This window comes from Eschrichtius robustus, chromosome 14, assembly GCF_028021215.1.
Source record: "Eschrichtius robustus isolate mEscRob2 chromosome 14, mEscRob2.pri, whole genome shotgun sequence".
NCBI lineage: Eukaryota > Metazoa > Chordata > Mammalia > Artiodactyla > Eschrichtiidae > Eschrichtius > Eschrichtius robustus.
The window spans coordinates 71,830,717-71,841,322 of record NC_090837.1 but is presented as its reverse complement, the minus strand read 5'-3'; the positions used below and the strand labels follow the sequence as shown (position 1 = coordinate 71,841,322).

The 10,606-nt window shown below is 41.5% G+C and overlaps 1 pseudogene; it reads left to right on the top strand.

Moving 5' to 3' along the window:
- The first annotated feature begins 8,041 nt into the window (after positions 1–8,041).
- Positions 8,042–10,297, top strand: LOC137776882 (polyadenylate-binding protein 4 pseudogene; annotated as a pseudogene).
- Positions 10,298–10,606: the final 309 nt, after the last annotated feature.

Below are 10,606 nucleotides of genomic sequence, written 5' to 3'. Positions count from 1 at the left end.
GATTATTAGATCTGAAAGAAATCTGCATTTTAAAACCACATCCAGGTGATTCTGATGCAGATGGTTCTTGTACCACACTTTCAAAAAACCCACGCTGCTTAATATTTAGTTTAAAAAATTGATACCTCACTAGTAAACCAAAAATAGGCATCCTAAACCAGTTACCAAAAAGATCCAGAGGAATTCACAGGTTACTGTCTTATTTCTGCTATCACCTGGTTAAAGATAAAAGAAACAACTCTACGAAACAACCCCCAACCACGCTGGTGGCTTAACTCTCAAAAAGTTAAAATATTTTAAGAGCATTCAAATGAATAAGTTTATTAAAAGAGTGGAACCCAAACTTGAGTTTCTTGGAAGTGTGTGTCTTCTTTTTTTTTTTTTTTCTTTTTTTCCCCCCCCTGCTGACCAGAATTTATTTATGTGTCAATGATAAGCTGCAAGGGATCATTCTGGGAGGCCATTCACCCTGTTAATTTCTCTTTTTTTTAAAAAAAATTTATTGGAGTATAATTGCTTTACAATGTTGTGTTAGTTTCTACTGTACAGCAAAGTGAATCAGCTATATGTATGCATATATCCCCTCTTTTTTGAATTTCCTTCCCATTTAGGTAACCACAGAGCACTGAGTAGAGTTCCATGTGCTATACAGTAGGTTATCATTAGTTATCTATTTTATACATAGTATCAATAGTGTATATATGTCAATCCCAATCTTCCAATTCATCCCACCCCACCTTCCCCCTTGGTATCCATATATTTGTTCTCGTTTGTTCTCTAAATCTGTGTTTCTATTTCTGCTTTGTAAATAAGATCATCTATACCAATTTTTTCGGATTCCAAATATATGTGTTAATATACAATATTTATTTTTCTCTTTCTGACTTACTTCACTCTGTATGACAGTCTCTAGGTCCATCCACATCTCTACAAATGACCAAATTTCATTCCTTTTTATGGCTGAGTAATATTCCATTGTATATATGTACCACATCTTCTTTATCCATTCCTTTGTTGATGGACTTTTAGGTTGTTTCCATGTCCTGGTTATTGTAAATAGTGCTGCAATGAACATTGGGGTGCATGTGTCTTTTTGAATTATGATTTTCTCTGGGCATATACCCAGGAGTGGGATTGCTGGGTCACATGGCAGTTCTATTTTTAGCTTTTAAAGGAACATCCATACTGTTCTCCACAGTGGTTGTATCAATTTACTTTCCCACCAACAGTGCAAGAGGGTTCCCTTTTCTCCACACCCTCTCCAGCATTTATTGTTTGTAGATTTTTTGATGATGGCCATTCTGACTGGTGTGAGGTGATATCTCATTGTAGTTTTGATTTGCATTTCTCTAATAAATTAGTGATGTTGAGTATTTTTTCATGTGTTTGTTGGCCATCTGTATGTCTTCTTTGGAGAAATGTCTATTTAGGTGTTCTGCCCATTTTTGGATTGGCTTGTTTTTTTGATATTGAGCTGCATGAGCTGTTTGTATATTTTGGAGATTAATCCTTTGTCAGTTGCTTCCTTTGCAAATATTTTCTCCCATTCTGAGGGTTGTCTTTTTGTCTTGTTTATGGTTTCCTTTGCTGTGTGAAAGCTTTTAAGTTTAATTACATCCCATTTGCTTATTTTTGTTTTTATTCTAATTACTCCAGGAGGTGGGTCAAAAAAGATCTTGCTGTGAACACTATGTCAAAGAGTGTTCTGCCTATGTTTTCCTCTAAGAGTTTTATAGTGTCTGGCCTTACATTTAGGGTTTCAATCCATTTTGAGTTTATTTTTGTGTATGGTGTTAGGGAGTGCTCTGGAAGTGTGCTTCTAGAGATGTTAATATGCAGCCACATAAAAAGCCTTCACTGATAAAGTAAGGGTGAGAGATCCATCAAAGCATGCTGGCACTAAAGTCTTTGAGAAGCCTAGAGTAAAGGGAGATGTTTAATTTTATTTAGCTTAATGTACCTGGAACTTGTTGGATCATGTGACTTTTTTCCTTTTTTCTAGTAACATGTTTATTAAAGTTCTCAATAGACCAGCTTGGGAAATACTACCCTAGAATAATAGGAATGTAAATTAATGATTTTTCTGAGTTCTGAAAGAAAACTCCAATAAGTGGGAAAGAGTAGCCTTTAATAAATGGTGCTGAGACAAGTAGATACTCACCTGTAAAATACTGAGAATCCTACCTCACACCGCATACCAAAATTAGCTCAAAATGGATCAGAGACCTAAATATAAGGGCTAAAACTGTCAAACTCTTAGAAGAAGAGTTTTCACGACCTTGGATTTGGCAATGGTTTCTTAGATATGACACCAAAAGCACAAGCAACAAAAGAAAAAAAACAAATTGGAATTCATCAAAATTAAAAGCTTTGGGGTTTCAAAGGACACCATCAAGAAAGTGAAAAGACAACTCATAGAGTGGTAGAAGATATTTGCCAGTCATATATCTCATAAGGTACTTGTATTTAGAATATATAAAGAACACTTACATGTCAATAATAAAAAGGCAACCTAATTTTAAAAATAAGCAAAAGATATGAACAGATATATCATCAAAGAAGATAATTCAAATGGCCATTAAGAACATGAAAAGACGTTCAACATTATTAGTCCTCAAGAAAATGCAAATCAAAATCATAATGGGATACCACTTCACACTCACTAGGATAGCTACAATTAAAGACAGATAATATAACTAACTATGGAGCAAGTGGAGGAAATTGGAACTCTAATACATTCCTGTTGGTGAAAATGTAAAATGGTGCAGCCATTTTAGAAAATAGTCTGACAGTCCCTCAAAATGGTAAACAAATAGTTACCATATACCTAAGTAATTCCTCTCTTATGGATGTATCAAAATGAAATTAAATCACACAAAAATTTGTGCATGAATGTACATAACAGCATAATTCATAACAGCCAAAAATAGAAACAACCCAAATATTTTTAAACTGATGAATGGATAAACAAAAAGTGGTATAACAAAACAATGGAATATATTCAGCCATAAAAGGAAGGAAGTACTGATCCCTGCTACAGTGTGATGACCTTGAAAACCTTACTTATGCTAAGTAAAAGAAACCAATCACAAAGGATCATATATTCTATTGTTCCATATATGTGAAACATCCAGTATAGGCAAATCTATAGAGACAGAGAGCAGATAAGTGTTGACCTAGGGCTCGAGAGGCTGGGCAGAAATGGGGAATGACTGCCAATGAGTATAGAGTTTCTTTTTGGGGTGATGAAAATGTTCTGAAATTGATGGTGGTGATGCTTGCACAATTCTGTGGATACTATACGCTTTCAGTGGGTGAATTGGATGATTTGTGAATTATATCTCAATAAAGGTGTTATAATAAATCCTATAAGTTTCCTCTTCCATAGAGGCAGTGGAAAGTCCTTGAGAATTATGTATGAAAAGGAATATTTATTTTAAAATTGAGTTTCTAGTCTATCTTGTCACCTTTAACAAGAGCTGCTGCCTGCCTGAGCTGAAATGATAATAAGGACATAAAGTTTAAAAAAATATGTTCCTAAGGGTGGTGGAGACAAGATGGTGGAGTAGAAGGACGTGAGCTCACCTCCTCTCATGAAAACACTAAAATCACAGCTAACTGCTGAGCAACCATCAATTAAAAAAACACTGGAATCTACCAGAAAACATATCCTACATCCACAAAGGAGAAGCCACAACAAGATGGTAGGAAGAGTGCATTCATGATGAAAATCAAATCCCATGTGGGCAACCCATAAACAGGAAAATAATTATATCACAGAGGTTCTCCCACAGGAGTGAAAGTTCTGAGCCCCATGTCAGTCTCCCCAACCTGGGGGTCTGGCCTCAGGAGGAGAAGCCCCCAGAATGTCCAGCTTTGAAGGCCAGTGGGGTTTGATTGTAGGAATTCCACAGGACTGGGGGAAACAGAAACTCCACTCTGGGAGGGTGCATACAAGGTCTCCTGAACACCAGGAACAAGAGGAAAAAGCAGTGACCACATAGAAGCCTGCCAGACCTACCTGCTGGTATTGGAGGGTTTTCTGCAGAGGTGGGGTGTGGCTGTGGCTCACTTTGGGGACAAAGACACTGGTGGGAGTACTTCTGGGGAGTACTCATTGGCATGAGCCCTCTTGGAGGCTGCCATTTTCTCACCAAGACCTGACCCTACCCAAGAGCCAGTAGGCTCCAGTGTTGGGATGCCTCAGGCCAAACAACGAACAGGGTGAGAACACAGCCCCACCAATCAGCAGACAGGCTGCATAAGGTCTTCCTGATCCCACAGCTGCCCACTAAACACACCCCTTGACACGGCCCTGCTCACCAGAGGGACAAGACCTGGCTGCACCCACCAGTGTAAAGGACCAGTCCCTCCCACCAGGAAGCCTGCACAAGCCTCTTAGACCAGCTTCATCCACCAGGAGACAGACAGCAGAAACAAGAAGAACTAAAACCTTGAAGCCTGTGGAACAGAAACTGCAATCACAGAAAAGTAGACAAAGTGAGATGGCAGAAGAATATGTCTCAGATGAAGGAACAAGATAAAATCCTGGAAGAACAACTAAGTGAAGTGGAGAAGAATTCAGAGTAAAAAGAATTCAGAGTAATGATAGTAAAGATGATCCAAGATTTCAGAAAAAGAATGGAGGCACAGACAGAGAAGATACAAGAAATGTATAACAAAGAACTAGAAGTTCTAAAGAACAAACAAAGAGAGATGAACAATACAATAACTGAAATGAAAAATACACTAGAAGGAATCAGTAGCAGAATAAAAGAGGCAGAAGAATGGATAAGTGAGCTGGAAGACAGAATGGTGGAAATCACTGCCATGGAACAGAATAAAGAAAAAAGAATGAAAAAAAGAGGATAGTCTAAGAGATCTCTGAGACAATATTAAATGCACCAACATTTCCACTAAAGGGGTCCCAGAAGGAGAAGAGAGAGAGAAAGGACCTCAGAAAATATTTGAAGAGATAATAGCTGAAAACTTCCCTAACGTGGGAAAGAAAGCAGTTACTCAAGTCCAGGAAGCACAGAGAGTCCCAGGTAGGATAAACCCAAGGAGGAACATGCTGAGACACATAGTTATAAACTGACAAAAATTAAAGACAAAGACAAAATATTAAAAGCAACAAGGAAAAAGCAACAGATAACGTACAAGGGAATTCCCATAAGGTTATCAGCTGATTTTTCAGCAGGAACTCTGCAAGCCAGAAGGGAGTGGCATGGTATATTTAAAGTGATGAAAGGGAAGAACATACAACCAAGAATACTCTACCTAACAAGGCTCTCTTTCAGATTTGATGGAAAGATAAAAAGATTTACAGACAAGCAAAAGCTAAAAGAATTCAGCACCACCAGACCAGCTTTGCAACAAATGCTAAAGGAAATTCTCTAGGTGGAAAAGAAAAGGCCACCACTAGAAACAAGAAAATTACGAATGGAAAAACTCATCCATAAAGGCAAACCTACAGTAAATGTAGGGAATCAACCACACATAAATATGATATCAAAACCAGTAATCGTGAGAAGAGAAGAGTACAAATGCAGGATATTGGAAATGCATTTGAAATTAAAAGATCAGCAACTTGAAACAATCTTATTTATATACAGACTGCTATATCAAAACCTCATGATAACTGAAAACTGAAAATCTACAATAGATATACATAAAAAAGAAAAAGGAATCCAAACACAACACTAAAGTTAGTCATCAAATCACAAGAGAATAGAACAAAAGAGGAAGGGGAGAAAAAAGACCTACAGAAACAAATCCAAAACAATTAACAAAATGGCAATAAGAAGATACATATTGAAAATTGCCTTAAATGTAAATGGATTAAATGCTTCAACCAAAAGACATAGACTGACTGAATGGATACAAAAAAAAAGACCCGTATATGTGCTGTCTACAAGAAACCCACATCAGATCTAGCAACACATACAGACTGAAAATGAGGGGATGGAAAAAGCTATTCCATGCAAATGGAAATCAAAAGAAAGCTTGAGTAGCAATACTCATATCAGACAAAATAAACTTTAAAATCAAGACTGTTACAAGAGACAAAGATCACTACATAATGATCAAGGGATCAATCCAAGGAGAAGATATAGCAATTGTAAATATATATGCACCCATCATAGGAGCACCTCAATACATAAGGCAAATATTAACAGCCATAAAAAGAAATTGACAGTAACAATAAGACTGGGGGACTTTAACACCCCACTTTCATCAATGGACAGATCATCCAGACAGAAATTCAATAAGGAAACACAGGCCTTAAATGACACATTAGACCAGAGGGACTTAATTTATATTTATAGAGCATTCCATCAAAAGCAGCAGAACACACGTTCTTTTCAAGTGCACACGGAATATTCTCCAGGATTGATCACATGCTGGGCCACAAAGTGAGCCTCAGCAAATTTAAGAAAATTGAAATCATATCAAGCATCTTTTCCAACAACAATGTTATGAGATTAGAAAGCAACTACAAGAAAAAATCTGTAAAAAAACACAAACATGAGGAGGCTAAATCTTTTGCTACTGAACAGCCAATGGATCACTGAAGAAATCAAAGAGGAAATCAAAAAATAACTAGAGACAAAGGAAAACAAAACACGATCATCCAAAACCTATGGGATGCAGCAAAAAACGTTCTAAGAGTAAACTTTATAGCAATACAATCTTACATCAGGAAACAAGAAAAATCTCAAATAAACAACCTAACTTTACAGCAAAAGCAACTAGAGAAAGAAGAACAAACAAAACCCAAAGTTAGTAGAAGGAAAGAAATCAAAAAGATCAAAGCAGAAATAAATGAAATAGAGACCAAAAAATAGAAAAGATCAATGATAATAAAAGCTGGTTCTTTGAAAAGGTAAACAAAATTGCTAAACCTTTAGCCAGACTCATCAAGAATAAAAGGGAGAGGGCTCAAATCAATAAAATTAAAAATGAAAAAGGGTAAGTTACAACTGATACCACAGAAATACAAAGGATCATTAGAGACTACTACAAGCAACTCTATGTCAATAAAATGGACAACCTAGAAGAAATGGACAAATTCTTAGAAAGGTACAACCTTCCAAAACTGAACCAGGAAGAAATAGAAAATATGAACAGTCCAGTCACAAATACTGAAATTGAAACAGTGATTAAGAAACTTCCAACAGCTCTCCGCCCTGGGTCGCCACAGCCTCCGCCACTTTCAGGCCTAGCAGCCTGAAGGAAAAAAAACAGAAAAAGATTTAAAAAAACCCGAAAACGCTTTAAAATCTTAAAAAGAAAGAAAGAAAGAAAAAAAAAGAGCGAATCCTCCTCAGAGAACCCGTGGGGAAGTCACTTTTGCATGCTTCTGGCCTGCCCGACGTTGCCGCCGCCGCCGCACCTGGGCATCCGTCGGTCCCCGTCCATCGGTCCGGTGGTGAGCCACTCGCGCGCCCGCGTCCACGCTCCTCCGCCCGCTGCCAGGCTGCGCCGCGTGGCAATCCCACGGCCGCTGCCCTCGCCCCCCCACTTGCCGGCCTCCACGCTCCACGTGTCTGCGCTGCCCTTCGCCAGCCCGGCGTGGGAGGCGGCTGCGCGCTCCGGCTGCCCGGGGCTTGCCGAGTCGGCACCGACAAATATTTGGTTTCCCTCTTCCCCGGGCTGCTGTAATCTTAAACCGCCGGGAGCCCGAGGTCTATATTTATACAGAAACGCACGTTCTGGAGGCCGCCGTGGGCACTACTGGGTTGCCTCGGGAAGAATTTTTGTAATTTGGAGGACAGTCCCCGTTTTCATTGTTTTCATTTTTTGAAATTGGGAGTTTCCAGACCAGGACAGCAGAAAATTAACAAACTCCCAGGGAGGGAGGGCCATATTGTTTTTGAGAGCCTTTTGTCTGCAGTTGGGCAGCCTCGTCTGAGCCGTCCCCGCACTCCTCTCCAGCCCTTGGAGCCGACTCCAGCGTCTCTGAGCTTCGCTGCCACCTGTGAGCCACGGCTCGGAGCGGAGCCCCCTTTGTCCTGTGTGGACCCCGCTAAGAAGTCCTCCTGGCGGGGCTCGGGGTGCTGGGGGCTGGGGAGATGAACGCTGCGGCCAGCAGCTACCCCATGGCCTGCCTGTACGTGGGTGACCTGCACTCGGACGTCACCGAGGCCATGCTGTACGAAAAGTTCAGTCCTGCGGGGCCTGTGCTGTCCATCCGGGTCTGCCACGACATGATCACCCGCCGCTCCCTGGGTTATGCCTACGTCAACTTCCAGCAGCTGGCTGACGCTGAGCGGGCCTTGAATACCATGAACTTTGATGTGATTAAGGGAAAGCCAATCCGTATCATGTGGTCTCAGAGGGATCCCTCTTTGAGAAATTCTGGCATGGGAAATGTCTTCATCAAGAACCTGGACAAATCTATAGATAACAAGGCACTTTATGATACTTTTTCTGCTTTTGGAAACATTCTGTCCTGCAAGGTGGTGTGTGATGAGAACGGCTCTAAGGGTTATGCCTTTGTCCACTTCGAGACCCAGGAGGCTGCTAACAAGGCCATCGAGAAGATGAATGGCATGCTCCTCAATGACCGCAAAGTGTTTGTGGGCAGATTCAAGTCTCGAAAAGAGCGGGAAGCTGAGCTTGGAGCCAAAGCTAAGGAATTCACCAATGTTTATACCAAAAACTTTGGGGAAGAGGTGGATGATGAGAGTCTGAAAGAGCTATTCAGCCAGTTTGGTAAGACTCTAAGTGTCAAGGTGATGAGAGATCCCAGTGGGAAATCCAAAGGCTTTGGCTTTGTGAGTTACGAAAAACACAAGGATGCCAATAAGGCCGTGGAGGAGATGAATGGAAAAGAAATAAGTGGGAAAGTCATTTTCGTCGGCCGTGCACAGAAGAAAGTAGAACGGCAGGCCGAGTTAAAGTGAAAATTTGAACAACTGAAACAGGAGAGAATTAGTTGGTATCAGGGGGTGAACCTCTACATTAAGAACTTGGATGACACCATTGATGATGAGAAGTTAAGGAAAGAGTTTTCTCCTTTTGGATCAATCACCAGTGCTAAGGTGATGCTGGAGGATGGGAGAAGCAAAGGGTTTGGCTTTGTCTGCTTCCCATCCCCTGAAGAGGCAACCAAAGCAGTCACGGAGATGAACGGACGCATCATGGGCTCCAAGCCACTGTATGTCGCCCTGGCCCAGAGAAAGGAAGAGAGAAAGGCTCACCTGACCAACAAGTATATGCAGCGGGTGGCCGGGATGAGAGTGCTCCCCGCCAATGCCATCTTAAATCAGTTCCAGCCTGCAGCTGGGGGCTACTTTGTGCCAGCAGTTCCACAGGCTCAGGGAAGACCTCCATATTATACACCTAACCAGTTAACACAGATGAGGCCTAATCCACGCTGGCAGCAAGGTGGGAGACCTCAAGGCTTCCAAGGAATGCCAAGTGCTATACGCCAGTCTGGGCCTCGTCCAGCTCTTCGCCACCTGGCTCCAACTGGTAATGCTCTGGTCTCTCTACTACCGCTCAGAGAGTCGGGTCTGAGTGCCCAGACCGCTTGGCTATGGACTTTGGTGGGGCTGGTGCCGCCCAGCAAGGGCCGACTGACAGCTGCCAGTCTGGAGGTGTTCCCACAGCTGTGCAGAACCTAGCGTCTCGTGCCACTGTTGCTGCCGCTGCTCCTCGGGCTGTTGCACCTTACAAATACGCCTCCAGTGTCCGCAGCCCTCACCCTGCCATCCAGCCCCTGCAGGCACCCCAGCCTGCGGTCCACGTGCAGGGGCAGGAGCCACTGACCCCCTCCATACTGGCCGCAGCACCCCCCCAGGAACAGAAACAGATGCTGGGTGACGTTTGTTCCTGCTCATCCAGACGATGCACTCAAACCTGGCTGGGAAGATTACAGGGATGCTGCTGGAGATTGACAACTCGGAGCTACTACACATGCTGGAGTCTCCCGAGTCTCTCCGCTCCAAGGTGGATGAAGCTGTGGCGGTCCTACAGGCTCACCATGCCAAGGAAGAAGCTGCCCAGAAGGTGGGCGTTGTTGCTGCTGCTACCTCTTAGACAAGGACAAACCAATTCAAAAGCCAAATAAACCCTCATGGAATTCAGCTCAAGGTTTGAAGACATCCTAGCTTGTCCTATGGACCTCAACACCAAGAACCACAAATTGCAAATTTAATAGGTCATTTTGTATCAAAAGGTCAATTATGAAGCACCTAGAATTTTTCAATTAAAAGAATATATTCTCTGGGCTCTGATATGGCCCAAACAGTGTTAACTTTTGTTTTTCTATTGTGAGTTTTGCTTTTTTCCCCCCAGAAACTAGTTTTATTTGATGTACCCAAGTCTTAAGTTTCTCAATAAAGAAAAAAATCTCCATTAAAAAAAAAAAAAAGAAACTTCCAACAAACAAAAATCCAGGACCAGATGGCTTCACAGGTGAATTCTATCAAACATTTAGAGAAAACACCTACCCTTCTGAAATGCTTCCAAAAAATTTAAGAGTAATGAACACTCTTAAACTCATTCTATGAGGCCGCCATCACCGTGGTACAAAAACCAGACAAAGATACCACAAAAAAACGGAAATTACAAACCAATATCACTGATGAACATAAAG